The 25784-nt window shown below is 32.7% G+C and overlaps 1 protein-coding gene across 3 annotated transcripts in view; it reads left to right on the top strand.

Moving 5' to 3' along the window:
• The first annotated feature begins 14481 nt into the window (after positions 1-14481).
• Positions 14482-25784, top strand: part of LOC108910480 (dual 3',5'-cyclic-AMP and -GMP phosphodiesterase 11) — a 145643-nt gene continuing 134340 nt past the window's right edge. For all 3 annotated transcript variants that reach the window (XM_018715081.2, XM_018715084.2, XM_018715080.2), the window contains exon 1: positions 14482-14708. The gene's annotated coding sequence lies outside the window, so the exon portion shown is untranslated. The remainder of the gene's footprint in view (positions 14709-25784) is intronic.

Genomic DNA, 25784 nt, shown 5'->3' with positions numbered 1-25784 from the left:
CATTTTCTCTCGAGAAGGGTTTTCCTTTAACTGGTCGTTGTAAATTTACACTTTTATTCGTATATTTACATACAATACAAAATGTTACATTTTAAAATGTAACAGTAGGTACACTGTAAAAATATTTCACTCAGTTTCACTCAATTTTATTCAATAATGTATCAATTTCTGTCCATACCCGATTGAGTGAAATATTCACTCTATTAGTATGAGTACAAAAATTTTATGAGTGAAACTATTGCAACAGAAGTGAGTGAGTATTTTACTCAAATTCGAGTTTCTGCTAACTATGAAGTGAGTGACTTTTGGCTCTATCCAGAGTAACTAAAAACAATTAAGAGTTGACTTTTTCTCTAAATTTAACTATTATTCGGTAATTTTTTACTCAGGCTTGGTTTATATTCTCTTAAAATTTTAATTTAAATCTCATTGTATTAAAGTCATAAACTACTAAAGTGCCACAGCGGTTTCAACACACTGCAAAAAAAATCCGTGTGAGTGAAAGCAATAAAGTTTCGGAGTGAAATTATTGAGTACATTTTCACTTAATATTGGGCATTTTGATCATTTTACTCAAATATAGGTACTCCTTAAATAAATTCTTCACGTAAACTCGTATTTGGTACACTTGTACCTAAATTAGAGTAAATGTCCTCATTACTGAGTGAGTTTGAATATATATTAATTTCGAGTAATTTGAATGGCGCCGTGAAGATGGCACTACTTACATATTCCTTCTGTAATCTCGACCACAGTTGATAGGGGCCCGTTAGATGCTCCAGAAAAGCGTGATCGCCAGGAGAACAGCTCAGCTGGCGGCGGGGGGGGGGCGGGGGGGGGGGGGGGGCTCAGCTGGCGGGTCTCAACCAGGACAGGCGAAGTGAATTAATTTCAACGCTGTATATCCTAATTAATCATTTATGAGTGATTTATTTTTGCACTCAATATTTAGTTAATTAAAAACCAAGAATAAGTAAAAAATGACTTAATTAAATTTAAATCATATTAGAGAAAAATTCAACTCTAAATTGGTTTTATATACTCAGAATAGAATCAAAAGTCGCTCAATTGATAGCAGCAACTCGGATTTGAGTAAAACTCACTCATTTCTGATACAATAGTTTCACTCAGTTGTACTCATATTAATAGAGTGAAAATTTCACTCAATTGGCTGTGAACAAAAATTGATACATTATTGAGTAAAATTGAGTGAAATTTAAGTGAAATTTTTTTATAGTGCACACAGTATAGTGTGTTTTAGAGACAATATTTTATTATTTATTTAACCAAATATTAATCGAGACTCAATATCCTATTGTGTTAAGTTATTGTAAAGAAACCACTGTATTTAAACACAAATTGTCACCAAAGTAACCGGACAAGCTGGACAAGTATCCGTTTGGATACTTGTCCAGCACTACAAGCGATACACCACGGCACGAGATGGATGACCTAATGAGGACGATGGGGACCAGACAAAGACAATGCACGACAACCATAGAATGGGGTGAGGTCACTCAATTATGAGGACATTTACTCCGGTTTAGGTACAAGTGTACTAAGTACGAGTTTATCTACGGAATTTATTTAACGAGTACCTATATTTGAGTGAAAGTACTTAGTTTGAAAATGAACTCAATAATTTTACTGATTGGATTCATTCCGTAAATTTATAGCTTTCACTCACATCGTTTTTTTTACTATGTAAATCGACTATTTAAAATAGTAATAATACGTCGGAAACAGAAAATATACACTGCGTAATTTTGTACAACGTATTATGTATGTTCAATTTATTTGCATTTTTTTGGGTATAAGAACCATTGCAAATATGTGAAAAGTCTATATAAATTTACACAAATAATTATCAGAGTACGTATGATAAGAATAAGGAGGATTAAGGCATGTTAACCTGAATGAATGGAAGAAACGTATATATGTCATTAATAATATTATGTGTAATTATTTTTCACTGGCATTTTTTTTAGTTATATTTAATTATGACACGCTGAAAAAAGTTCCACAAAGCTTAAACTAATGCTTTGTGCACACTTCTAAAATATACAAATAACATATACGGACCACAAATCGCAGACACCTCTGCTTTGATGATTGATATGGGGTCCTAGTGAGTGATTTTTCCTTAGTAATTTCTTAGAGACCAACTAAAATTAAATCCGATCACGTTGGGGGCTCAATAGCATACCTACTTCTCTTTACAGTTGCTAGCAAAAACCAGTTCACTAATCCGTAACAAAGCATAAAGACATTGTGGAAACATAGAGCAATGTATTGGATTTGAATATCTCCGTCAATTACACTATAACGTTAAGATTTAAAAGAAATTAATAATCTTATAGTTTCAAATTACTTACCGTAATTTTTATTACAATTCAATTCGTAGATTATTCCCGTGGCAAATTACCTGAACGCAATTTCTAATTTTATGACTCGATTGCACTAGAAATTGTTCTCACTGCCGAGTTTTCGTCAGCTTAAAAGCAACAAACAAGAATCGAATTTATTGCCTGTTTTTGAACGCGCGCCATGTGATATTTATTTGACTTTTATACTGGCATTTATCAAGGAATACTACGATTTTATCAGCGCATTGCCGCAGTTGAAAGGCAGGGCATCAGCAACACTGCTATAAAGATTCTTAGCAACGAAGATGTATAATCACGTTTCTGTGGCATCGTTAAGGCCGGTTTTCATATTGTGCGGTGATCATATTGAGCTGTGACGTTTACTAACCTTGAACATATCCGGTTTCAGTCCATTTTCGCGAGTGAAAACAAAACGGTACAACGCTGGATCTAAAACAGTCACTGCAGTATACTATGGATAGGGTTATAGTCTGGCTTAAGAGTGATAAAAACTCAGTATAAGGGTGTATCTTTGAACGGGATTATGAAAATTTTGAGATACTCTTCTCGATGCCTCAGAAGTATATCTGTTATTTCTGATTAAATTATCTGTAAACATCATAAATGCCTATTGGGAAAAATTGTCGGATTGCTCTTAAGTTTTGAATGTTTGCTTTGCCTTTTCTAGTAAAAATTTAGTTCAAGCTAAATTTTTCAAAGTTTGCTGCTGCTGGTAAATGGTAAACCTTGATCTTAGTAAGAGTTTCACAGGAATGTCAATTTCTAATTTTGATCCACCTAGAGATAATTTAGTTCCATTTTCAATTGTCCTTTTATTTAAAAGCTAACTTTCCAACTCCTGTCATTTTATAATGCATTCTAAGGATATTGCTGCGTCATTTACCTTTAACACAATGGGGTCATTCAGTAAACTTTCAAAAACGTTCTTATTTTGTATACACAAACTATTGCTCATAATTAGGCGATCCTGAAAATTTCAACTCGATCTGTTGAGCGGTTTTCAAACCATATGATTTTTAAAATGTGAATATTTGTCTCAGCCGTGGCAATGCAATGACGTCACCGCATGGGACAGTCAGCCGGCTTGGCGCTACTTCCAGATAAATTTCTGCATTCTACAGAATGTTTTAGCGTTTGTGCATATTAAATTTAAAAAATGGAAGCAAATTTCGTAAAAGTAGATTCTTCTAATTTGCCAGAAGTAGGTTTGTTAATGGTTATGGATTTTTTAAATAAAAATCACGACTTTATCGGTGCTGAGATGAGAGGAGTGAAAATGCAAAGGTTGCGTTTCAATAATGCGTAAAGCTTCTTTAAAGTACGTTTGTAGCGAAAGTTTGGATGTTTTTGTACAGTAAGAATAGTAGATAAATAAGAATAAGGATTTTGCGTTTAATTGGACAAATTGGACGACAGAATTACGGGAACATTATTATTTTCTTAGGGGTCTTCACACTAGTGCTCTCACACTGGGAACAATACAATATTTAATTTTTTTTGTTCTGTATCTTCCATATTGCTAAAAAAATTCGGTATCTTAACATACTCAATCGAAACTTAACAGTCAACTAAACTAAAACTCGACTACCCGACAGACTGACAAGACACTCAAGCATGCGGCATCGGTTTCCCATGCGGTGACGTCACACCCGCTAGTTTAGCGGTAACTCAGGCGTGCCAGTTTATGATTTTTTGCAGAGAACCTTAAAGTTGCAATATCTTTCCGTTAAGCAAATAAAAAAAAATTGCTGAATGAACTCATTATTGTCCCACTTGAGAAGCTCACACTTTTTTATAAGTACATTTAGTGTCAGTACAATTCGACAGCATTGTTACACGCATTGTTTATTCTATCTTAACAATACTCCTGCCACTAACACAATAGTACCTTAACCGATTTCAAATTTTATTTAATACCCTTTTTTTACAAATTATAAATTAACCTTTCTGCGCCTAAAAATAATAAATTAATTTATAGAAAATACCTTAATTTCCATTATGTAAAGGTAGCCAATGATATCGTTTCGAGGCAGAGTAGTAATTCTCTATTGATAATATAATTATCAAGAAAATTAGGTATTATTGTAAGCATTTTTGTATACATAATTATAGAACAATGTATCATGTATGAACTATAACCTCATATTTCCTTTCGCGGTAATTTTTCCTATTATAAATCATCCAATTATGAGAAGTATTTTGGCCTCGCTTTACGATGTTATTGTAGATCGGATCAGTAGAGTTGATTGATAATATCGACACAGAAAAATCGCGGCCTTCACAATCCAGTGACTGAAACAAAATAAAATACATAATCTGTTTATTACACAAATAAAAAATATTGAACGGACCGTTATTTTGTAACTGGTTTATTCCATCAGTAATTCACAAAGGTCCAAGGTCAGCTCGGTAGTGTTTACTGTTGGCTCCTTGTTATTAATTAATGACGAATGTTTGGTAATTGTTTTAGTTTTTGTTAAATACTTTGTCAAAATAAAACTCGTAAACGACGAAAGTTGAAAAATAATAAATTGCGAAGCGGCAAAAACTGTGTGGTATTTAGATTTTGTTGTTGATTTTCATCATTATAATTGTTTACATCAATTGCAATGTGTATTGGTTACTACTTGTTGTAAACAAGTCTCATTTTTTTATATGTCCAATATTTCAAGAAATAATTATAGTCATTCATTAAACCACAGAAAGTGTGTTGTAACATGTTTAGTAGGGTGAAAAATTATTTTTTTTTATCTTGACATAATCCTCTTCGTTTATAAAATAAATTTTAAAATGTAATGCTTTTTCCTGTCGTGAAATGTTAATAAAATGTTGTGTTTTTGAAACGGTTTCGTTGGACTGCAGTTCCTGTCATTGTAAGAGACAATGAAATTTAAATGCTCAAAAAAATCGAGTCTTAGAGCCGGTACACACGCGTTCTTTTGCCACGTGGTGCCGCAGCGGTACCGCGCAGCGGCTGCCGCAAAATTAAATACGCACTAGGCTGCGAGATGATAGTAGTACGCATTCTGTCGTCAGAGATGGATGTTATCTTGAAAAAACGTGCAATTTTTGCTTTTCTTGTGTACAAATTGTATATTTGGATACATCCATATGCTGACTTACGACTCACAAGAGGCAGATTTGTTACATCGTTTTTGGATCTAAGAGACAATCCAGATAAGTGACGCCCAATAATAACCCATGCATTTCTCTTTTTAGTTCTGTCATGGTGATGCTTTTGCAATGCACCAATAAACAATTCTATGTCTAAATCCTCAAAATTAACGACCATTTCACTTTTTCCGGCCACAAAAAGACCCCACGTATGTACCGTTCTATTAACAACAATGTACTGAGAGCCGCACTTGCGTGTGTGACACCGCTGCGTTCCCGGGGGGAGTGGCGGAGAAAAATGCACGCAAGACGAGCGCGTGTTGCCGCAACGTCGCTCGCTGTAGACATGTGTGCATTGCGCCAGTTATTTTATAGTATCACAGACCGCAATTGCGGTACCGCTGCGGCGCCGCGCGGCAAAAGAACGCGTGTGTGTACCGGCCCTAAGAGAGACTGACGCCGCGGCTGCCCTACAGCGTCTGATACAAGCGGCTGACGCCAGAATACCCCATTTCCTATGAAGCGTTACTCACAAGTGATCTATCTTCAAAATAGTAGCATTCTTTATGTGCGAAAACAAAACGAAATTGTTTTTGGATTTGCTATTAGAAGAAATTAATACAGACGATAGAATACATTAAAATAAACAAAAAAACCTTATATGACATGGGTCCTAAACTCAATCATTTCCGAGAAAAAAATGATCAAAATCTCCAACTAGATGTATAAAAGTTCGTTTAATTAAAGAAGGAATATTGACATAACTGGGTGCATAGAACACCATAAAATAAATGTTTATCACTTTTTTTAACTTTAAGCTTAATTCTAAAAAATAGCGATATTTAAAATTCGATAAAATTACTGAATTTTGCTTTTTGGCAAGTACCTAAATTATTTTTAATACGTATGATTATTTGAACGACTAAATCTTTGGTACTTTATTTACATATTTTTCAAATACATAATTTGATTAAAAGTTAAGTTCCTGTTTTAAGAGATTCATAATTACTAAAATTCGATCTAAAATTTAAGCACAACACTATCTTCGTACTATAAAATCAATACATTTTATTTTATTTATTTAAAAACTGGAAAACAATAGATTTTTTACTAAATGTTTCACAATAATAGTTGTTTACATTTTTTCCATAGGACAAGTCTGCCGCGTGCATCACCAGGCTAAGCGCTGTTGTCACATCGTGATGAAACTCCCCAATATTAGTACTCGCTGTATTTTGAAAACTGTAAATCTTACGCCCCTGTAATATAAAACTTTTGTTCATTTATTATTACTCTATCTCATGCTGAAGTAATGGCAGTCAAACTACTTACACCCTGTAGAAGGATATCTTACAAATTTCATCTTTTTTAATAATATATGAATATAATGAACATAATATTCAAAGAATCACGCAATTTCTTTACGGAAAATGGACTTCCGTTAAATTGGTTGGAATTTTGATATGTTATGTATTTTGTCCTTCTGATCAAATGTCTCAATGGGCAGAAACTCCTGTGACCTCAGGATTTTAAGATACAGCTGGTGCAGAAGTTGGAACTATTCTGCACTGAAGATGCGTTCATATGGGTCAAATATGTGCCATTTTTTTAAGTTGTAGGTGTTCAGCGAGGTTTGAAAACACCTCGCAGACTTCGTTAGCAATTAATTGTAGTTCATTATCATACTCCCGATAGGTATATATGTCATGACATGTCATTACGCGTCATAAAACGTCAAAGTTCAAAGTACTTTTCTTTCTGTTACTGGACGCCTCACATTGTTTTATATTCTAATAAGCAGCATTGCAGGTAAGTTTTGGTCATCCAATGTCATATGACGTCATCTCATGTCACACAAGGTAATAGTTCCTTTTGAGTAAATCAGGTTTTATTGTAAGTTAATCTCTGAACATGTTGTATCAATTCGTAAGCAAATAATTGAAATATATTATCAAATTCCTGATGCGTAGCTGTGTCATATGACGTCATGACATGTCATTACGCGTCATAAAACGTCAAAGTACTTTTCTGTCTCTTATCGGACGCCTCTCATTGTTTTATTATCTAATAAGCAGCATTGACGATCTCAGTCTGTCATCGTGACTTCATTGCATATAAGTTCTGGGCATCCAATGTTATATGGCATCATTTTATATCTCATTAATTGTTTTCGTTATTGTTTATTATTATTCGTTATTGTTTTCGTATATTGTTTTCTTCAATTTGTTTTTTTCAGTTTTTTCAGATTATAAAACAATGTGAGGCGTCCAGTAACAGAAAGAAAAGTACTTTGAACTTTGACATTTTATGACGCGTAATGACATGTCATGACGTCATATGACATATACCTATCGGGATTATGACAATGAACTACAATTAATTGCTAACGAAGTTTGCGAGGTGTTTTCAAACCTCGCTGAACACCTACAACTTAATAAATGGCACATATTTGACTCATATGAACGCATCTCCAGTGCAGAATAGTTCCAACTTCAGCCAGTTGTATCTTAAAATCCTGAGGTCACAGGAGTTTCTGCCCATTGAGACATTTGATCAGGACAAAATACATAACATATCAAAATTCCAACCAATTTAACGGAAGTCCATTTTCCATGAAGAAATTGCGAGGTCCTTTATATTAAAACCATTAATTATTACTTATTTATTATTTATTGTCAATACAATATTTGAATATATTTTTAGTAAACGACCAAAGAAGCTTAAACCTGGGTTTTCTCTAATTTAAAATTTTCAGGATATCCTAGTATCGTTCTAGATCGTTCTAGTATAGCGATGTGGTTACAGAGGTTATACGCAATCCAAAGCTGCCAACCGCATATATCTAAATATCTCCATTAGCCCGTAATTTAAAAAGTTTTGTTATTTTCTGAACAGACCTCGTATGCGGCCGATAATAAATAATTTTGGTAAAAATATTTAAGTAAAAAAATGTGGATAACTGTAGATGAAACCAAAGAAAGGGAAATTAGGCCAATCATTATAGCTTTTTTTCGGGAAAAAAATACTATTAGAAGTTTCTCTGCGGAATATTGTTCAGAAACGTGTTATAAACAAAATATCAAAAAATTAACTCGAGACTAGTTGGGGAAACTTTGTTAAAACAATGGTCAAAATTATGGAAAAGTAGTTTTTCGACTGGCGTAAAAATACTGTTATTCATAGAGAAAAAAAGGTTTATACAAAAAAGGTAGGTATTAAATAAATCTGTAAAATAAGACAAGTGCGATTAAATTCCGATAATTTATTTATGCCCAAGAGCTCAAAAATGGACGAAATTGTCCGCTTTTTTCAATTGCTAATAATTAATGCAATTTTCATCGCAGACACTTGTAATTCAGGATTTTTGAAGCTTTTTGCACCCTTAATAAGTGGTAAAAATATCAGCCCAAAAACTTCATTAGCTTGGCGTTGGCCGAATTTGTTATCTAAGAAGATGCTATTTTCAATTCATTTTTCCCAAGCTCACAGGCGTTGTAGGGTTTCGATCATTAGTTGTTTTTTGTACCTAAATAGTTGTATTGACATATGCATTTACTGATCATTTAATTTTTCAAATTTGATTTGTTTAAAAATGACTTTGAAAAAATGTTAATATTTATTACATCGTTAAGCGCGCATGCTAAGCCTCGCCTTCCCCACTCGTTCGCTAGACCAAGTAATAGAACGCATCGCCGCTATCTTCTTTTTCGATATAAAATAGTTGAATTCACCTTAATGTTAATGTAGGACATGAAAATATAGCTCTTAATTTATACTCTCTCCAAATTTCGGCTCTTAATATTAATAATTAAGGTCACTGCGATTAAATAAATAAAAAAAAATATCTCAGCTTCTAATCAACTTACAACAACGATTTTTTTTTTTAAATTCGAAGAAAACTAAAGTAAAGAGGTTACTATTTTATTTTATAATAATTACCTATCTTAACAATTTAATAAATATTAACATTTTTTCAAAGTCAATTTTAAACAAATTAAATTTGAAAAACTAAATTCTTAGTAAATGCCTGTGTCAATACAACTATTTAGGTACAAAAACAACTAATGATCAAAACCCTACAACGCCTGTGAGCTTGGGAAAAATTAATTGAAAATAGCATCTTCTTAGATAACAAATTCCGCCAACGCCAAAGCAATGAAGCTTTCGAGCTGAAATTTTTACCACTTATTAAGGGTGTAAAAAGCCTAAAAAATCTTGAATTACAAGTGTCTGCGATGAAAATTGCATTAATTATTAGCAATTGAGAGAAACAGCAATTTTCGACCATTTTTGAGCTCTTGTGCATAAACAAGTTATCGGAATTTAATCGGACTTTTTTCATTTTATAGGCTTATTTAATACCTACCTTTTTTGTATAAACTTTTTTCGCTATGAGTAATAGCTTTTTTACGTGAGTCAAAAAACCACTTTTCCATAACTTTGACCACTGTTAAAACAAAATTTCCCAACTAGCCTCGAGTTGATTTTTTGATATTTTATTTATAACAGGTTTCCGAACAATATTCCGTAGAGAAACTTCTAATAGTATTTTTTTCCCGAAACAAGCTCTTTCATGTCTATAATGACTGGGCTAAATAAATAAAAAAAGGTATGCTTTACGCAACTTATATTTAGAGCAATTTATTTTTCATTTTCCTGATTTGAAAATTGCCATAACGCCATCACTGTAACAAAAGCAACCATGCCTATTACTGTCGTTACTATCATCGACAATTTCTGCCGGCACGTGTTTCAAATTGAATAACCGTATCGCATTTTTCAACTGTAATGGGTCGGAACTAGTAAAAAAATTAAATATTTATGATGCCTAATGAAGTAGGCACATCTTCGTTATGAATGGTCATACGTATATGGAAATATCAATTTACATAAATTATTAGAATCGGCTACTACAATAAGGTTGTGTAACTGTCACCGCGTTTATTACATTAGCCTGGTCGGTTCTGATAGAGTTCCTATGAACATATGAATTAGAGGAAATGTGGAGCACTTTGTGAGGAAGCTATTTGTTAAGTGGTTTCTCTTTACGGGAAATATTGTTTACTTGGCGGGATTCCTGCGAGTTGTTGGGAAATTTGTGGGAAAAACCGATTTATACAACACGTGCTGGTCGAAAATTATTTGTGACAGGGTCTAGGTTCTTTTATTTAATAGGGTATTTTTCTCACTTTCGAAAACATTGCAAAGTTGAATTCAAGCCAAACTGTTCAGTCAGAGGTGTTGAAATGTATTTTTTTATAGCTAAAAAATGTAACCTTAACCCCACACTTGACTTAACCCCACACATTTATACCTTCGTAAGTTGCTGTTGATAAATAAAAGAGCCTGATAAACTCAGTGGATAGGTATAGTACCAAAAATCAATTAGGATTGTATCAAGTTTCCTTTGTCGATTGGACAGCTGATTCTTTCTATTGAGTGGCGCCGGGAGACAGAATGCATTTTACTTTAGTAGTAATTCTAAAAGGTATTTCTTCAACATCTGGGGACGGCTACGGTCTATTGTCAATAAAATATTGTACTGAGTACCTGCAAGGATATCTTTCCATTTTCTAGAAAGGCTAGTAAATATTTGTCGTAAATATTTTCCAGTAACCATTAAAAGGGTCAAGAAAGAATTAATTCAACCTTTGTTATTTACTTACTAGCCTAGTTACTGTAGCTGAAAATATAGTATATACCTCCGAATTTTTTATAACTCCATCGATTTTTATTAAAATTTATAATTAGGCTCATCTTACCCACCACTTCAAAACTTATATACACGGAAAAATTGTTGGAAAAAAAGAAAAAATACAAATTTAAGTATTTTATGTAATCAAATATTTTTTATTTGTGCAGTATGAGTAATTTCATGTGCTATCTAACATGAAACTTAATGTATCCCAAATTTTCAACCCGGAAAAACCTTTAAAAACCACCCCTTTGGATGAAGATAATATAAAAAAAAATTTCAACTTTAAACGTTTTAATCATGCATTTTTATCAAATTAAAATTGATATCTTGATTAAAAAATCTTTTTTATCAATTGCAACTTTTCAACCTTTGAAAAGAAGTAGAAAAGAGTAGAAACATTGTAAATGTGCAATCGTATTTAATAAACATTTGTTCCCTTATTATCATATAGTAGTTATAATATAGTATAGTACTGATTTTTTCGAATATACACATACTAAATACGTATATATTCAAAAAAGATCTAGATGCTTCAAAATTCTTGTTTGACCTAAATTTTCCTAAAATTATCACCTATACACGTGTTTATTTTTTTGACGATAACTTTCTTACTTTTTAAGATTTTTAATCGCACAAAGGCTCATTTTGCAGGGAATTGTAAGGGCTACGTGAACTGTTGAGTTGATCTTTTTTAAGCCCTTCATTTTTAAGTTTGAAGGGTCTAAAGGGCTCGAAAAGAGTAGTTCTCTCATTCATATGATAACTTAAAATGGCGATATCTCGATTAATATTAATATATTTTAGAGGAATAAAAAATAAAGCAAAATATTCAGCAAAAAGAAAGCTACATTTTTTTACTCTTGTATTTTTTTCGTACACCTTTTAATTTTTAAGTTACAGCGTAAAAATCGAAATTTTTTAAAAAATTTGAAAAATTAACATTTTCAGAAATTAAGTTTTTTTTTGAAATCAGCTTTGTAAGTGAGCCAAAGACCCATAACATATTCTTAGAACATAAATGAAGAAATATGTAAATGGATTGCATTTAATTTTAGTTCTGTCGCCAAAGGCACTGATTTGTTTATTAATTTTTTCTTAAAAAAATGAGTATCATGTTATTTCGATCATATTTCCGTTAATTTTGATTCTAAAGACTTTTAAAACAGCTCATTTTAAAGGTTTTTCAAAGTACTTTAAAAAAGGTTCAAATAATTTTTTTCCTAATATTTATAGTTTTGGCGTTATTTAACGTTAACTGATTCCAATTTAGTTTTTAACTAACATATAATAATGTTTAAAAATCCATACCTCGGTATATATTGCAATTAAAGAAAAACAAAATAATGCCATTATATTTGTTTTTTTATTACCTTTCTCTTTGTTCATTATAACTTCTTCGTTAAATCCAATGGTTGCAGAGTTATTTGCAAAAAACTGTCCGAAAACAAGCACTTTTTCAGTAAAAAATCAACATTTTCAATGTCGAGTTATTCGGAAAGTATTGGATTATCCAAATTGACTCTTCTATCGATTCCTGTGGTTATTTTAGGCGTAAACATTTCCACCCCCAGGGCAAAAGCACACTTCGGCAAGCAGAAAATTGTCTGTAGATGTTGTTTATTTAATACCTAGAGGTAATTGTTCCGTATTCCCAATGATTATGGCTATTATCATTTTACCTTACTCGTGAAGTCGGTGATACCTAGACAGAAAGCGCTACTTCTTTCCCAACCAATATTGGAGACGATTCCTAGATTAACAGTATTTTGAAAGAACCCCGCACTGGCTTTATGAAAATGTGAGCTCGATCAAATTGGCTGAAATTGTGAGCAAGTGTTGATTTTGTGTTACCGACCAAAAGTTTTCATAGTACTTGAATCCGAAAAGCAACTATTTCCTAGTTCTAACGGTCTGAGTCAGTTCTGCTGGTGGTGGCTGCAAAGTAGTGTAAGTAGAATATTGCAATAAGAGCAGTAACTTTTGTGAAATGTTTATAGAAAAAATTAATCGTGTGACTTCGTTGTTGCTAATTAACATTTTTGATATGTGCCAAATACCAAACTGGACGCTGTATCGGTCCCAAACCCTGGGCCCCATCATTCAAAAGATGAGGAAGAAGGAGGGATAGAACTTATATTAAAACCTAGGTCACTCTGACTCTGAAAGTAGCACCATATAGTTTTTGAAAGATAAGATTGATTATTGCTTTATTCAATTCACTTATTCGAAGTCATCCGATTATTGTTTCTATAAACATTTCACAAAATTTACTGTTTTTACTGCAATATTCTACTCATACTACTTTGTAGCCATCATCAGTAGAACTGACTCAAACCGCTATAAGTAGGAAGGAATTGATTTTCGGATTCAAGTACTGTGGAGAATTTTGGTCAGTAATACAAAACCACAATTTCATCCATTATGATCGAGCCCACATATTAATAAAAACTGTGCAGGATTCTTGGTTATTAAGTTCTTAACAGTCCACTGTTTTCTTCTACTAACTCTTGAACTGTTGTCATATTTTTTTGCAATTCACATCATGAGAGTGTAAATAATAGGTAATAATCTTTGGTCGACGATATAAATGTTGGACTTTTGATCACTCTTTCCTTCTTGGTGTACCTTTAGCTTCTTTGAGTTTCCGTAAATCTGAAAATAAAGTATTTTTCTCCTGATGTGTCACATTGTTTAATATCCGAGTTTTCTTTTTTGTAGCTTCTAAATTCTTGGTTCCCTTATGAGAGGAATGATGGTAATTTTTTATGATCAGTGAGGTTTCCAAAGTTCGTATACTAGTATCAGAAATCTCTACTGTATTCCTGCTGGTATGTACTTAATATCCGATGGTAAATGTTCAGTATTGTTAATCAATATCATTTTACATTATATTAAATCATCATCAGTTAACTTAGTAGTGGACCAAAATTTACTACAGTATTGAACTGGTATATTGATTATTGATAGTAGATTCATCCGAAACAAAGTATCACAGGTTTCTTCTTGAATGATGCTTACCATATTTTATAATATTGGAGTTTCCTTTTCATAATGAAGCGAGTGGTGGTAATTTTTTTTTTATTTTAGTTGATTTTTCGCTACCAATGCAGTCTCGAGGCCTAATTACACGAGAACAAGGTACTGCCTTGTTTCCGAGCTGGCTTCTTGTCCGTATCGTCGCCCAGCTGATAGTCTAATATCAGTCAAGTCGACTCGGGCTCCGCGTTTCGCCGTTCACTTGTTTCGCGTCGCACGGTTCTCTGCCGGACGGTCGCCGGCTCGACAGTCAGTTGTTTTGTAACTTTGGTCCGTGGCTGACGGTTGGCGCTTGAGAAAGATCGCTAAGCAGGCCATGCTCTGCCGATTCGTGGAAAATTTTGCACCGAGTACTATGTGAATGGTAGTGAAACAGGAGCGTTACGTATTCGCTTTATTATTTGTGTTTCTTTTTTTATGTTAGTGGCAGTGTTTTGGTTTCGCCGGTTTTGGATTACTTCAGGTGTTTGATGGTAATTTTTTTTTGTTGTATTTTCGCTGACCGGGGATGCGTGCGGATGGTACAGTTCTAATAGAAATGTTGATCGGTCTAGCAGGCGATAATTGGGCAGGAAAATATTTTGCGCTTTTTATATAGCGTCTGCTATAGAGCGTCTGCTGTTTGATTTTCGCTATTTGGGTTTCATAATAATAAACACAATTTCTCCAATGTAACCGAGGGAAAAACCATAATAAAATTGTTCAGTAGCAAATTATCGATGTGGAAACATATCTTTTAAAACTTGTACAAGTTTGTGTAAACAAAAAATCTTTTAGTATAATAAAACCCGCTGTTTAGCAATTGAAACGTTACATTTCAGATCTCCTGATAACGTATAAGTTGATAAAGTAATCGAAATGTGCAATAATTGGGGTAGCTGCAAATTGTGTGTAGCTTGGTGACGCAAATGCCATAAAGCGTATTTTTTATTTTATAGCGAATCTATAAAGCTCAAGTTTAACGTTCTCGTAAATACCGCTGGCCTTGATTCAGGAACTGTTCGTAGAAAAAAAAATTGATATGCAATCATAATCGTAATCCGTAGAATGAATACTTACTAAAATGTTTTTTCTGGTTTTACACTTTCGCTCCTAATCAGATAACAGTTGTTCCGTATTATTTTACAAACGGTTTTTTCCCCAAAATGTGACGAAATATTTGGCAAGCTGCTGACTGACTTTGTTTAAATTCGAGGTTAAGTCGCTGTTAGGAAGGTCATGGAAAAATAAATTCAGTAAATGATAATGGTAGATAATCAGCGTTGACCTGGTTTTCCTCAAATTACTTAAATCCGATTTTAAAATAATTTTTTTTATTTAAATATATGTTTACGTACTCCTAAAACTGAAAATATATTTTTTTAAAATCGTACACACAGGTACAATTGTTTTTGAATATATTTATTTTTTATTTCAATGAATACTCACTTGTCAGTAGGAAAATATGAATAAAACTTTTCCAGATGTTCATTCATTAAATAGTTCGTATAGGCGTTAAAGTGGGAAGTACAAATGTTTTTTTAACGCTTGAATAATTTAAGATAAATCACACTGGAATAAAAATATGTTTCCCCCTATTTTGTGATTCTTTAATAAAAAATTGTGCCAGTTTGGTAGTGGGAAAGTTACAATTAACATATTTCGTCAAGTGATGAAATAATTTGTGTATATAAAAGTGTCGCATTTATTTCACTCGAGGTTTTATTCTACACCAAGAAAACAGTTTGTTTATCTAATAGATAATTTCTCTTTGCGTACGTCGTTCTTTGGTATGAATTAAAATTCACGAAATCTGTAATAAAATTTTTATTATTATTCATAAGACAACCAGCGTAACCTCGAGCATAACTATAAAGAAATGAACATTAAATGAATACATTTGTTAAGTTTTTTTCGACAAATGTTAATACCAAGGAAAGCTTAAAAATGTTACTCTTAAAAAATTTTCAAAATTCTTAGAACCTTTCAATAAAAATTATAATTGTGGTCCAATAGTTTTCAGTTTAATTTTCCTCTTGTTTTAATTATAAACTACCGAAAATATTGTTAATCTTGCTTGTCTTTTGAAGCAGTGATTAAATAAAGTAAGAACTCATCAACTCAAGATAGTCCAGGCGTTTTTATTTGAAGTAATCTATTTAGTTGTAAAGAAAAATCTCAAATATTTGTAGAATCAGAATCCGAGTTTGCCTATTTCAAAAAACCATTGCTAAATTCAGGGGAACAACAAACATACAAAAGAAACGAAAAATTACCCGTTTTTCGACATATTTTTCCATGTAACTTTGAAAGTAAGCCCTAAATAAAAAAAGTCATTCTTTATTTTTTGTTAACTGCGAATAAAAAAGTTGAATTTTGCATTAACAATGGGCGAAAAATAGTAGACAATCATATGTATATTTGGAGCAGTTTTTAAAATAAGTAAATATTTATAAATATTGATGAAACTTTGTGAACAAATAGTACAAGATATCTCAATTCTACCTTAAAAAGTTTGCAATGATCGATCGCGTGGTTTTCGATTGACAGGATTGTTAAAGAAAATTTCAAAAAGTTTATCGCGTACCTTGGATTTAAATTAAGATTTAGAAAGGGCACACAATTTTTTAGAGATACTTGTCATAATAAATAATGATCAATACTAAAAATACCTATTTTTACACCATTTTTAGATTTTTTTTTTAATTTTTAGTCTATAAACAATTATTTATTCGTATTCCTCTTATTTTGCTATATCAAATTAAAAAAAAATCGTCTTGATAAGTGCTACCCTTCTCGAGAAAAGTCATATTTTATCGCGCATACGCATTTTGAAACCAAGCGGCGCGCGGCAGCGCAGCTGCTCTCAGTCATCCTCACTCCCGCTCTGCCGAGAAATTCCAGTGAAAAACTAAACTTCTGTGCAAAAAAAAACTGTAGGGAAAAGCTTCTAAAACTTAGTTTAACTAACGAAAAAATTATGTAGGCATTTGTAACAAGTTGAAAACAGCTTTTCTTAACAAAAAGTATAAATACAGAAATCTGTCTAGGGCTCATTATTTGAGTTCTTACATTTAACTTGGCATTTAACTTACTTAAACAGTGTTTATTTTCCAATCTTTCCCTCCAGTGGCGTGCCAGGATTTTTCCTGTAGGAATACTTATAACTTTAAAACTCTTAACAGTAAAAATGTTATGAAGTTCATAAAAAATATTTGAAAAAGCGATTCCTTGAATAATTTAACAAAAACAAATATTAATTATTCGTGCGTGTAAAAGAAAAAAATGCACGGGAAGTTCTAATGTCTGACCCCCAAAACCAGCTGCTACACTCTCTTTCTTCAAAGGGCGTAGCCCCCAATTAAAATCGTATTTCTTGGACTGCCACTCTTAATTTACCGGTCTGCATCCACGAATCCGGTAATCCTTCCGCTTTGGGTCCCTAATTCGTGCGCCTAATCTGTTAATCTGGGTTCGGGACGGCACGCTATGTCAATAACTCCCGGAACGCGTTTGGAGCGGCGCGCATGGCCACCTTTTCCAACGCAGAAAAACCTCGAGAAAAACAGTCGCGTAACGAAAGGTGGCTCATTGATTTCCGAAGCCAGTCAAACGTGTCAAGATATTAATGTTAGGTAACACACACAAAATGCTTTACATGTATTAAAAAATCTGATAATAACAGACAATTTTCTGAAATGGACAAAGTTCAAATTACAACGTAAGTTATTTCACAACGAATTCATGGAGAGGATTTCTAAAAATTGTGCAATAGTGAGTAATGTGTTCCATATTTTCTATGACATTAATAAATGTGTATATGTGCACTACACATTATTATATACTCTGTAAATATTACCTGAAATTATTAAGATATAGAGGTTAAATAAAAACAATTGCCTGTACTTTGTTCTATGAAAATCTATTGTTGATGTATAGGGTGGTTTTCGATTTTATTTCATTTATTTTACCCTTCGATTTATATGCAGAGATTAAAAAACATCTGTATTAGCGGCGACGTGGAAAATTGTTGCAATAAAGGAGTGGCGTACGACGTATTCCATCCACCTTATCTTTTTTGGCCTCCTTTATGGAATGTATCCACTGAAGTTTTAGAAAAAATAAATAGGTAAAACTGCGTGAAATTTAGATAGAAAGAATGAATTTGGCTGGAAGGAATAAGACTTAGGCACGATTTGAGATAGTGGCTTCTGAAGCGTTTCCATTGCGGTGTCCAGTAGGCCTTTGTGGGTGGAGCTGTCTCAGATGCAAACTTATTTGTGTTGGTCTGTATATATATATAAAACAATGTTTTGTTTCGGAGATAAGTATACACCAAACTCATGTTTTTTTTTTAATGAAACCCCTTGTATATATATAGTTTCTTTAATCCTTTCCTTTTTGTTATTACAACCATATATACAGGGTGTCGCAATTAAATGTGATACAAGCCTGTAACTTCTTTGTCTTTTACCGATTTCAAATTTTTTTTTTTAGAATGTAAGGTAAACAAAACTAACTGTGATACTGCTGTTTTTATTAATGCAATACCTACACAGCCAATTAAGACGGTTTTTTTTCCAAAAAACAGATTACGTATTCTCATTCAGCCTATACCCTATAACGTCTTATCACCAAGTTTCATCAAATTCGATACATCTTCAGGCGAACACTAAGTTGGTTGTGTATTGCATTAATAAAAACGGCAGAATCACAGTTAGATAGTTTTTTTACCCTGCATTCAATAAAAAAATTATTTAGATCGGATTAAAAATGTGTGAAGATATTATTGAAGGTATTCAATTAAAATATACAGAGTGATTCGATATTTTTACCATAGTTTACACGCAGAAAACACTGTGATAGAAATTCTTGAAATCGTAACAGGTACAAATTGTATTAAATTTTCATAAAATATTCTTTGAAAATTTTTAGAAAATCTAAAATTTGTTGGCAATAATTTTATAAATAGCGGACAATTGGAGGGCTCGGAAGTCAATCAGTGTAAGTCACTTTTCAAATTGAGTTATGTATTGATGTTATATGTTATATGTTATATCTCAATAAAAATAATTAAGTATTACTTAGTATCTTTACGGGAATCTATATTTTATTACAAGTTTTACAAATAGCCAATTTTTTCATTTTCTATATTCAGTGACTTACACTGATATTGGCTTCTGAACCCTCCAGTTGTGTAAATTTTCATGATACTGTTTTTTCCGTCTAGGAACAAACAAAATATGATGATAGTTTGTTGGTTACATTTTGAAAAATTTTGGATTTTTTCCGAATACTTATTTTATCATGAAATTTTTTTTATTTATTGTAAATGCTTTGTTTTCTAATTTGCCAAGTGTACTTTCAGTTTTTTGGTTTTATTCGAGTCACAGAAAAAGGGGATAGCAGATGTCTTTATTAAAAAAAAATGGACGCTCGACTGAGTAAATACAAAAGCTACAATATTTTCAAAATCAATAAAATTAAATTTCAGAATCGAAAAAAAATTGATTGGCATTGAATTTGATAAAAAAACGCAGATAATTTAATTTTTAAAAGATAATTTTTTTGTTGTAAAATGAACAGATATTTTGAAAAAACTATTGTATTTTATCTGTGGCATATCAATTCATTTAAAAATATGTCTTTGCAATCCAAAACATACTGTAAAATTTCGTTATACATTTGTTGAAAATATCCATGGTGTACTTCATCATCATGAAGCTCTTCCAATTGTACAATTTGTTGCCGATATACCTCACCATTAACAGTTTCATTAAAAAAAAATGGTTCTATGATTCTATGACGGGACTTAACCAGCAAATACCAATTTTAATAGGATGTCGAGTTGTTTCACATAAAAAAAGAAATTACATCTAAAGTTTCGTCATTTTCAAATTGTTTTTCATCCACTTAGTAGTATTTCTGTACAATGGTAACACTGTATGAATGAAAGTGTAGGTTTCTGACTGTTCTAACATGAACCAAATTATAGTAACGTCATTAAGGATATGAACTCGAAGTCAGTAAGTCAGTTTTCTGCATCTTCCAATACTGCTTCTATTAAAGCAGTTCTTTTCCATGCGGATTTGAATTTGCGAACGCTACCAGTAGTATGAAAGACTCCCACTGGCCTACGAACATGTGGGGCAAATGTGTTATGCTCGACTTCATGGTTGAGAAATTTCATTCCAATCTGTAAGGGCAGGAATTCATTTGGTAACCAATTTCATCGTACGGAAATAAGTTTCCAGAAGAAGCTATTATGAGAACTCCACATTCACTATAATAAAGTAAATAAATAGGTAAATTATTGGATAAACGCAAAATAAAATAAGTCGAACACTCTGTATACTAAGCTCGTGTTAATGGTGTTTATAGTCCTAAGTTAAACTTACTCCAGCGAAGCCGACGCTGTGGCTAAATACGCTGATCAGCAGAAATGCTTATATAAAAACTAAAGTATCTTTGTCCTATAATTATTAGTCTATATGCAGTCTACTTAAGTATGACGCTATAAAAGCTATATAAAAATCTAATTAAATATTATTTACTCAGTTTACATTTTATTATTTTCTTCCCCATAACTCAACATAAATAAATAAATGAAATAATTGTTAACCAACAGCACTAAAACTGTTAACATTCAGAAAGGTACAATGTATATTATAAATCTAATTTTGACACAGCTAATGAAAATACTACAAAAATTCAATCCGCACTCTGATACGTACCACGTACGATCGTATAAGGTGACGATGTTACGATTCCGTTTCTAAATTGCCGCGTTTTATTATTTAATGGCGTTATTATTGTATTAGAGCAGTTTAGGTATTTATTTTTCCTTTGCTTCCAGTGATACGATTAATTGCGGCCGATGATAAGGTCTCGCTCGATTCGGAGCGCGGTTTCTTGTGGCGGTGCCGATTCCGCTCGACTGACACGTCGGTTTAGCGGCCTAATTTCCAAATACCACGTAAAATGCATTACGGCGGCGTCCAAGGAAATTCGAGGTCGAAAAGACCACGTCTCCGTTAAACACCGACTTGAGGCTATAGGAGACGGATTACGTAGTGCCCCGCACTCTACTTCACTGAATTTTGTCGATGGAACGGATTATAATCGTAGTATATCCACACGTGAAACTAAGGTGCTAGGTTATGTAATCCCAAGGGTTTTAATTGATTAGTATCGTGCTTTTGCAACTCGTGGATTGGGAGTATTAATTTAGTGCTTGTTTTCAGAATGAAGTGTCATTTTCAATCTTTTGGGTTCAAATTTAGTTTTAATCCTTCAGGTTTGAAATGCTAAAAACAACAGTTGCAATTGCAATTTAAATCTTAGCTTATAGGCCTTCCTTTTGCATGTCTATTAATGTCAAATAAGAGAGAAAATAATATTGTATTTAACACCAAGGGACTGAAGTACGTATTTTAATCCCAAGGGTGAAGTTTTAATAATCACCCAAGGGATTCATTAATACTGTATTTTTGCAATCCGTTGATTGCTAGTCTGGTCCTTATTTTCTTAATGAGGAGTAATTTTCAATCCCTTGGGTTTTAATTTATTTTTAATCCCGAGGGTTGTAAATTTAAACTAAAGTAATATTTACAATTTAAATCTTAGCATAACTTTCCCTTTCCTGTTAATGTCAAATAATTCCGAAGATACGTTAATCCCTAGGGATTTACAGTAACTTTTCTTTGTGTAAAATTTGAGACAAATTTAAAAATAAATAAATATTAAACCCCAAGGGGCTAAAGTGCATCTTTTAATCCCAAAGTTGAAGTTTTAGTAATTACCCAAGGGATTCATTAGTACTGAGCCGTCTGTGAATAATAATTAAAAGAGTTAGTCAAATTCTTATTTTTTGAACGTACATCAATATTGCAATTTAAATCTTAACATAGGCCTTCGCTTTCCTGTTAAACTCAAAGCTACACAATCCTTTAGAATTTAAAGTCAATTTTGTTTGCCTAATATTCGATAAAAAAATAATTGATCACCAAAAGACTGAAGTGCGTATTTTAATCCCAAGGGTGACGTTTTAATGATCACCCTGAGGGGTGCTATACTTTTGCAATCTGTAGATTGAGTGCTAGTTTAGTCCCTAGTTTAGTCCCTATTTTCTCATTTGGGTTTAAATTTACTTTTAGCAGTTACAATCGCAATATAAATAGTAACAAACATTCTAATTATTGTCAAATAATGCCAAACATAGTCCCTTGGGATTAAAAGTTTACTTTGCCTAAAATTCGAGATGAAATTAAAAATATGGTGTGTCGAGTGGTATATGAAAGGTCAAAGAGCTAACTAAAGTGCATCTTTTAATCCAGAAGGATGAAATTGTGAAGTTTGTACAACATCCGGAAGAGATGCCCTATTTTTTGCACTCCAGGACTTGAAAAAATACCTGATGGTTTGATATATATTAAACATAGCAAATCTGAATACCGTATTTTAATACCTGTTAACTGTCAACAGCTGTCAGATCACCTAAACGACCATTGAACCATTCAAATTGAGATGGAGATGCAGAGCTTTTAATCCACGGATTGCTAAAGTTGCCAATATTCTCCTAAAAGTACCCATTAGTATTAAATTTCTACAAACCTCATTTCCACCAGTGGCTCAGTATATTTAAGTTCATATTTTCTATATGTCGAGCCCTATTAAACTGCTCTTATTATAATTTCATTATTCTTTGATGAAAACGTTGCTCCTACGACCCCTCCGAATCCCGAATCATACTAATAGTTAAATAACGAACTAGCACAGCCACACAAGTGTTTCTAGCTAAAAGATCTAGATCTAGATAATATACCACAATCCAACCATCATGTTTATTTCCCAGATCCGTTCCCATTGTTGGACTTGCTGTTAGTAAGTAGCTTTATGCATCCCATAACCGAAATCATCTAATTTTATTAGCATAAACCCCAAAGCTTTTCGTTGTGATACGGATCAACCCTCTCTCCGGAACATCCCTTTTATCCACCACTCCATCCCGGCCTTCTGGTCTGTACGGCCGTGGGGATTATTTATTATGTGATGCCTGCACTTAAGCGCCCTTTTATTTATTTCCAAATCACTCGGAGCGAATTCCTCCGGAGTTCGTTTGTTATTGCAGGTGAGAACGTAGACGTCTAGGACGTTAACACAGGTTTTTTGCCCGCGGTGACGCACTCCCTTCATTATTCACCGTAGCGCCGTTATAGGCCAGTGGAATGGTCGCGGAAAAGCGCCCAAATGTTCGATAGACATCCGTCGGAATCGAGGATTTTCTTTAAGGATGCTTACAAAAATAACAAAAAGTTTAGAGTTTAGAATTGTATAATCCTCATCAGTATGAAAAATAAAGTGTGTATTAAAAACTAAAGTGCATATTTTAGCCTCGAGCTGACTAAAATAATTAAAATTACTTCACTTGTCAAAAGTGTCAAATATGGAAGATATCCATGTTACCTACATTTATACAGTAACGGACTAAGGCATATCTGTTTCAATCACAGAATTAAAATCAACTTTAGTTCCTCGTTTATACCTTAAAACCTAAAACAATGCTCGAAATGTCACATTTGGATGCTATACGAAGGGAGTAAAGTGCATATTTTACTGAAAATAATCAAAATTTGACCTTTCCGATTTATATTACGACATAGGTACTATATTAAACCTTTTAAATCCAATAAAACATATTTTAGCTCATCTTTTATACCCTATAGCCTAAAGTAATTAAACTAACTAAAGTCTTAATACCAAGCACTTCAGCTGTTCTGTTACATCTAGCACCCCAAAATAATTAAATGTTTTTATCAGAATTGTAAAATTTGGATAGTGTGGAACGAATTCATATATCACCTACATTTATGCTAATATACTGACAGACTAAAGTATATATTTTCATGCCATAGGATTAAAATGTACTTTAGCTCTTCCTTTAAATAGTATAGTCCTCGGTTTAGCTTAAAATAATTAAAATTACTTGTCAAAAATGTCAATTTAGGATGATATAGAACATGTTCGTAGAGCTTATATTTATAGGTATTAAAGTGTATATTTATGTGTCTTATGATTAAAATACACTTTAGCTCTTTTAAATAGTTTACTCCTCGGTTTACCTTAAAACAATTAAAATTACTTGTCGCAAATGTCAATTTAGGATGAACATGTTGGTAAAGCTTATATTTATAGGTACTAAAGTGTATATTTTAATATCTTAGGATTAAAATACACTTTAGCTCTTTTAAATAGTTTAGTCCTCGGTTTACCTTAAAACAATTAAAATTACTTGACAGAAATGTCAAATTAGGATGACATAGAACATGTTCGTAATGCCTACCTACGTATATAGATACTGGCAGACTAAAATGTATATTTTAATGTACCTGAAGTTCCGAACGTTCGTTTGAACGAAAATGAAAACCCGTAATATCACGTTTAATCGTACTTAAAATGGTTTTACCAACTCAATTCTGACTTCTGTAAACGAAAACAATGCTTCCCCGTCATCGGAAGCCACCCCCCATATTATCCACCCTTAAAACTTAGTTACATGTATTTTAGAAAATTAGCCCCGTACCATCCTATATTTGACATAGGTTGTTAACATTATTTTTATACTGATTTTTAAGAAACATTCGGACCTCTTGTCACTATCGGAAGACACCCTGTCAACAACCCTTAAAACTGTCATTACTCATATCTCCAATCAAGCTTAAAAAGCCACGTTAAATTTGATTTAAAAAGTTTACGTTTCATTTATATTCATTTACAAAACCAATTGCCGCCCTTTGTTGCCACCGGAAACTACCCTATCACCATGAACTACCCTTGGAAAGGTTAAGTACTCTATTCCAAATATCAAGGCTGCTATCACATTAAATCTGTCTTAAAATTTTACGATAACATCTATATTGATTTATAAATACTATTACTGCCCCTCGTTTCCATCAGAACCCACCCGTCAACTACCCTTAAACAGGTAATATCTTATATCCCTTGTATAAGGCTGAAAGCCATAATAAATTTCAAGTAAATTGATAAAATTATATTTGTATTGACTTTCAACAACTATTAATACTTATTGTTGCCACCGGAATCCACCCCATCAACAACCCTTAAATCAGTTGTTTATTATTTCCCCGTTATCAAGCTTAAAGCCATAATATATTTTAACTAAATTGTTAAAATTATATTTATATTGACTTATGACAACTGTTAATACCCTTTGCTGACACCGGAATCCACCCCATCAACAACCCTTAAATCAGTTGTTTATTATTTCCCCGTTATCAAGCTTAAAGCCATAATAGATACTAAGTAAATTGTTAAACTTATATTTATATTGACTTATGACAACTGTTAATACCCTTTGTTGCCACCGGAATCCACCCCATCAACAACCCTTAAATCTGTTGTTTATTATTTTCCCGTTATCAAGCTTAAAGCCATAATAGATTTTAAGTAAATTGTTAAAATTATATTTATATTGACTTATAACAACTATTAATAGCCTTTGTTGCCACCGGAATGCACCCCAACAACAACCCTTAAATCAGTTGTTTATT

The sequence above is a fragment of the Anoplophora glabripennis genome, unplaced genomic scaffold (assembly GCF_000390285.2).
Source record: "Anoplophora glabripennis isolate ALB-LARVAE unplaced genomic scaffold, Agla_2.0 scaffold509, whole genome shotgun sequence".
In the NCBI taxonomy this organism is placed as follows: Eukaryota; Metazoa; Arthropoda; class Insecta; order Coleoptera; family Cerambycidae; genus Anoplophora; species Anoplophora glabripennis.
Note: the sequence above shows the minus strand (reverse complement) of the source record. Positions and strands in the feature narration are given on the sequence as shown.